Below are 6848 nucleotides of genomic sequence, written 5' to 3' on the forward strand. Positions count from 1 at the left end.
ACTTCTTCTCCATTGCACCTGCGCCACTTGCATCGAATCGGAAAACCCATAACCAGATCTGACTTTGCAGCACCACTCGTGCTGCACCACCACCGTCCACCACCTGGAGTCACCACCATCTTCAAACACAATCCTCACCCATGACCAACACTTACATACTTACCACTGCCACCGCCTCCACCATCTTCACCAATTCTCACCACCAGTAACACCATCTCCACCAATCCTCATTGCTACTGCCACGCACCATTTCCCACGCACCATCTCCATCAATCCTTACCGCCAGTAACATCTCCACCAATCCTCACTCGCCCTTCACTAATCCTCACTGCCACTGCTACCATCTTCACCAACCCTCACTCGCGCTTCACCAATCAGCTCCGCAACTGCTACTGCCACCATCTTCACCCATCCTCACCATCTGGGTTATTCCACTACAACCTCCAATATCCAATAGACCATTCCCCAAGCCCAGGCCACCAACTACTGCCCCAATCCCTTCCCCCTCCGTATATTAGCCTAAAAAAAAAAAAAGTCGGGATGGTTTGTTTTTATTTCCTTGCTGTTTTTGTAGCCTTTCTTTGGTTAATTGATTAGCTAGGTATGGTTGTTTGTTGGTTTTGATGGAGTTGGGTTTGCTTCGAGGCTAGGTTTGCTATTTGTTGGTTTTGATAGAGTTGGGTTTGCTTCAATCTAGGTTTGTTGTTTGGGTTCGTTTTATGGCAGTGCTCCTGTTTGTTGTGGGTTAGTTTTGGTTTCGTCTGTTTTTGGGTTTATTAGAACATAGGGTGTCATCATCATGCTCTCTCAGAAAAAGCATGTGCATTGCCCATTTCGTGAGTTTGACAAGTGCAAAGACGGGGACAGTGGTGGTGGTGGTGGCGGTTTTGCGGTTTCGTATATCGAGACTCACATTAAGAAGTAACACTTAAGTGCCCAGGGAGATACAGATAGACTGCGGGATAAAATTAAAGAGGATATAAGTTTATATTTATCCCTTCTTAATTTTTTGAAAACGATAAACAAATGGATATGTGGCCACTGTCTCAGCATGCATGCCTTAACCATACCATGTTGTCATTCAGGAGGCATCACAAAACCACTGGAAATGACTGATAATGGGGAGTTGGGATGTCTTATTGTCGGTATACCAGAACCACCGCCCATCCCTATGACTATGCAACTTGCACTCTCATCACAAGGAGATGCTAGTGTTATCCTGAGGCCTCTGGGTGTTGTTCCCTCTCTTGATGAGACGTTACTTGATAGTGCATTCCGTATACCCTTTCGCATTGTGAAAAGTATACCACGTGCTTGTTGTTTGGCCTTTTCTAGTGCATTGAAGTCTGCTCTCTGGGATATTACGGCTGATTCTAATTCAGTCATGTCATGGGTTCATCTTCTCCTTCTTCCGTGCTGCACTCTATAGGTTTTTCAGCCACAGAATCGTCAGGAACGTCGGTCTGGTAATAGGAAAAACCTTCAACAGAAACAGATTCTCCATGCTTTGTCGATATGGAACGAGCCTGGTGGATTGTTTCGCCTCTTAGAGTCTGCAGTAGAGCCTCTTTCAATCCAGCCACCCCGGAGATCTATTTCCACTCAGAATGTGCGTCTATGCTTATAGAAAGTTGTTAATAGACATTTTACTGCAGCGGTAAAAGTGTTGTCATCATCAGGGGTTGCCTCTAACTCGGCGGAGACTATTCAAGCATTAGAGGAGAAACACCCAATGCGACAACCACCTGTTGAGACCAACTGTTCCTTTTGCTAAGCCTCCTTTATTGGTAGAGCGAGACACCCTATTGTCATGCATTAAGTCGTTTCCGAAAGGTACTTCTTGTGGTCGTGATGGTCTTCGAGCTCAGCACTTGTTGGATGCCATAAGTGGTGTTGTAGTAGCTATATCGTCTGATTTGCTTGATGCATTGACCCCTGTGGTGAATCTTTGGTTACAAGGACGATGTCCACAATCATTAGCGGAATTCATAGCGAGTGCTCCGCTTACTCCACTTCTTAAGCCGGATAATAGTATTCGTCCTATAGCTGTGGGTATGGTTTGGCGTCGTCTGGTCTCCAAGATTGCAATGAAAGGAGTTTCCAAAGATGTGGTAGGGTACTTACAAGATTTTCAGTATGGGGTTGGTGTTTCTGGTGGAGCAGAAGCGATTCTGCATGATGTCAATCGTATAATGTATGCTAATAGGGACAGTACCTCTCTTTCGATGCTGCTTGTAGATTTTCAGAATGCTTTTAACATGGTTGATCGGAATACCATGTTGAGAGAGGTTTGTATTCGTTGCCCAGCTACTGCCCCTTGGATTGAGTACTTGTATTGTCAACCTGCGAGGTTATATTTGGGTGATGGCTACATATGGTCTGCTACTGGGGTACAGCCCCCCTTCTCTTTGCACTGGTGTTTGCATCCCCTGATTCTACAGATCTAGTCCAGTTGTCAGTTATTGCTACAGGCTTGGTACCTAGATGATGGGACTCTGATCGGAGATACAAAATAGGTGGCGAAAGTTTTGGGTATGATTCAAGAAGAAGGACCTTCTTACGGGCTGGTTCTTAATGTGGCTAAAACTGAGATATTTTGGCCACCACTAGATCCACGTCGCTCCACTCCCAGTCTCTTTCCTTCAATTTTGTCACATCCTCAGCAGGGGGTCAGGTTGCTTGGAGGTGCGGTCAGCACTTATTCATCTTTTGTCATGGGCCTTGCTATCAAGCGTGTTGAAAAGGCTATGACTTTGATGGACCATTTAGCTACATTGGATGATCCACAGTGTGAGTTAGCGCTCTTACCTGCTTGTGCAGGGATCTCTAAGTTGGTCTTTACGATTTGTACTTGTCCACCATCCCTGTTTAGAGAGGCAAAAAGACTTTTGATCCGCATCTCCGCAGTGTTCTCTAGGGTATTATGGTTTCTGATGGTCTTGACTTCGGTGATTTGCAGTGGCGTTTATCGACACTCCTGTTACGTCTTGGTGGGTTAGGTGTTTATTGTGCCACTGATGTCTCTACTTTTGCTTTTGTGGCCTCTCACTGTCAGACTTCTGAGCTTCAGAACCACATTTTTAGGAGTTGTGGCCCAATACCTTTGGATGAGATTCTTGATGTTGCTAGCAGTGCATTGAGTCTCTGTCTACCCATTTTGACCTCAGTTCTATGGCTGTGAATGCTACCGTCCCCTCAAAACCACAAAAAGTTTTGGCAGAAGCATTCTATGGTAAGATTGTTGCTGGTCTTGAGAGGGAGTTTGTGTTATCTGCTCGTCAGAAAGCAGTCATTGGATGCTTGCAGTCAGAACATGAAAAGGATTTCCTACTTGATATTCCGATGGAGGGACTTAGACAGCGTATGTCACCGGTAGAGTATCGTTCTATTCTCCGGTACCGTCTCATGATTCCTTTGTACTCTGATGGTGGTCTATGCCCTGTTTGCAAAAAGAGTAGACTAGATGCTTTTGGGGATCATGCAGCACATTATAGATATTTCCCAGGTTTCAAATACCGACATGATCATGTTAGAGATATTTTATGTGATGCATTTTGGAGGGCTGGGGTACAAGTGAAGAAGGAGGCTCCTGTGAATTTTATCACTGATCCGAATGAGGGCAGATCGACACTTTGGCCTGTGGATGTATTGATCTACAGTTGGTCTGAGGGGAGGCATGCGTGTGTTGATGTAACTGGAGCCTCTCCATTGGTAGGGCTTGGGAATGGAGTCTTTGAGGTGGGAGAAGCAGCTAATAGAGCAGCGGCAGGGAAAATTGAGAAACACGAGGAGGCTTGTAGAGCTAACCAACATTGTTTCATTCCTTTCAGTTTTGATATTTTTGGTTTCTTGGCACAACAGTCTGTTGAGCTCCTTAAGAGATTGCAGAAAGTTATGGACTGCAACGTAATGATAGTTGGTTCTAACGAGTTTGTTTTTAGGAGAATAGGATTTGCCATTCAGAAAGGACTTGCGGCGCAGCTTGTCTTAATTATTTGTAAAACTCGTTATCATTATTAATAAAATTTCCACTTCAAAAAAAAAAAAAAAAAAAAAAAACTACTCATGTGAATAGTAAAAACATTGTTCACGTGAATAGTGTTTTTTTTAATTATTTTCCATTAAAGAATTAATTTTTAAGATTGATATTAAAAAAAAATCATGTGAACAGTGAAAACATTGTTCACGTGAATAGTTTTTGTTTTTTCAAAATTTGAATTTTTGAAAAAACACTGTTCACATGAATAGTGTTGTGTGGATAGTACTAACATGAATAGTGCTAATGCCGTTAGTGAAATTGGACGGAATTGGATGGAAAATTAACTGATGTACTAAATTGAAATAAATTGAAACTTCATGGTACGAATAGGCGAAAAACAAAGTTCGGGTACCATTTAATAAAAAAAACGAAAGTTCGTGTACTAAATGTTTATAAACTCCTAAAGATACCACTCTTTACTTCTATGTCTAAATGTTATTCAAGGATTGTTCAATACATAACTGTGATTAAATGACAAACAATGGTTCTCAATGTCATCCAACCACACAAAGAAAAACTCTTTAATACATTATTAATTTCTCTATCTATTGCAGTATTGCACTACCTCTAAAACCAAAATTCCAATAGAAAAGTGACAAAATCGAATACATAACAACTTAAAAAGAAGAAAAAAAACTTACTGAGAATCTTCTCTAGTTGAGAAAAACTCCTCACCAAATTTCTTCGTAGGGAAGGCGGCTACAACGACCGACTCTATCTCATGTATCCGCCGTTCAATCTGTCCCATTTCAAAACCAATATCAATAAGTTTAAAAATTGGGCTACTACATTTCATAAATAATAATATTAAACCCATAACTTGCAATCATTCCTATTTCCTCCCTTTGGCAAAGAGAGTTTTCGTAGACTATTCCTTATAGGAAACAGGTTGGAAACTGTCACTTTTTCTTCAAACCCAGGAAAAAGTGGCATATCCACCAGCAGCGCTAGTGGCATTATAGGTCGTTCTAATCTAATAAATAAAGGCGCATTGAAGACGCAACAATGGATATTGATGTTAGGAAAAAAAAAACATTAAACTTACGTGTAATCGAGATTCGCAAAGCTTGTGTAAAGCCGGCCGGCGTTTTTTGTTTAGGCTTATAAATATAAGATGAGAAAAAGAGAACAGAGAAACCCTTTGATAGAGAAAGAGAGTACCAGGAGGGAGAGAGGTCCCGGTAATATTGAGAGAGAATAAGAGAGAGAGTCACGAATGAAGAGAGAGATTTTGGGTTTTGAGGGACCGCGCACTAAAGTTTGTTGAGAGTATATATCGTGAGATTTCAATATTTATTTTAAGTACGTCTGCTTGTGAGCGGGACTGTATATATATATATCCACACTAACTTAACACTAACTTAACATGTATTGAATCAAGTGGTAAAACACGTTGGGTATGCACTTTGCCACTTTGCACCCAATCGGCCAAAAGCTGACTTCAGCTCACCTTCCAATTTGTAACAAGTTATACTCTGGCAAAATCGCAAAAGTAAAGGGTGAGATGCAAGGCATTATGTTCTTAAACGGACGACACAACTTCTTCCTGAACAAGACAACACAATATCTTCAGTATGTTGGTCCTATAAACGTACGATGCACAATAGAATTATAGAAGACAACACAATTATCTTCAGTATGTTGTTCCTTTGCACCATAGTTCTTCATTACCCACATGTAATCAGGTATAAGGACTTGTCTGAATGCATGGTACAGAAATTACAATGTGGAAGGTATCTAGTTGTTCCAATAGAGTTAATGTTACCAAGAAGGAAATAACCAATTGCAAAGTGAAGATATCCGGCCTCGTTTGAGCATAGCTAGTAATACTATGTTAAAGAAAGATACCTATATATACCATGATCATCATTAGTGATTAGTTATTTTCTATGTTTATTCATTAAGTGTTTGAGAAACAAGAGTGGAACGATCTCGTGACTCATCTATGCTATAGATTGTGTTATGAGATTAAATTAGAATTAAGTATTGATAATATTAGAAGCAGTAAAACTATTGTTTTTAGTGTTTTTAGTTAGATCAATATTCTTTCATGACTGTCTTGGTTGCCAATCTGTGGCACCTTTGCCTTCTGTATTCTTTTCACTATTTTGGCATTGCTTCTATAACTATTTTCTGTTGGTTCTTTATTTCACCTTTATTTATATCATATAAAGATATGATAAACATGATAACCAATAGATCCATTTAAAGAAGTAGATTCATCAGCTCTTAACATTTAAACATGATAAACCCTAGATCCATTTAAAGAATTAAGTAGATTCGTCAGCTCTTAACATTTAAATATGATAAATCCCTAGATCCATTTGACATTAAACATTTAAACATAATAAACCCTAGATCCATTTAAAGAAGTAGATTCGTCAGCTCTTAATATTTAAACATGATAAATCCCTAGATCCATCATTTGACATTAAACATTTAAACATGATAGAGATCGATCTCTCCATAGCCAAAGTCTGCATACAAAATCCTAGATCGGTTAAACATGATAAAGGAAAGACAGAAACAAAATGAAAGCTAAAGCCTAACTGAAAGTGAACAACACCTCTTCTCATCTGCTGATCTTTCGTCATTCACAACACCTCACTTCTTATCTGCATCATCATTATTCTTGTTGAACAACACCCAAGCAACAATAAATGAAACTGGAAAACATAAGTTAAGCTTGGTTGTTGCCAAGAAATTTGTTGTTTGTGAAACTATAAGCAACTTTTGTTCAGTGAACAAATTAAATACCCCAAGTTCAATATAAAAGGAAATGAAGATGGGGAGAGCTTGGTATGAGAAC

The 6848-nt window shown here is 40.0% G+C and overlaps 1 pseudogene; it reads left to right on the forward strand.

Moving 5' to 3' along the window:
- Positions 1 to 1108: 1108 nt before the first annotated feature.
- On the forward strand, positions 1109 to 2830 carry LOC147487571 (uncharacterized; annotated as a pseudogene).
- The last annotated feature ends 4018 nt before the right edge of the window (positions 2831 to 6848 follow it).

Source organism: Coptis chinensis, chromosome 7 (genome assembly GCF_015680905.1).
Source record: "Coptis chinensis isolate HL-2020 chromosome 7, ASM1568090v1, whole genome shotgun sequence".
NCBI lineage: Eukaryota > Viridiplantae > Streptophyta > Magnoliopsida > Ranunculales > Ranunculaceae > Coptis > Coptis chinensis.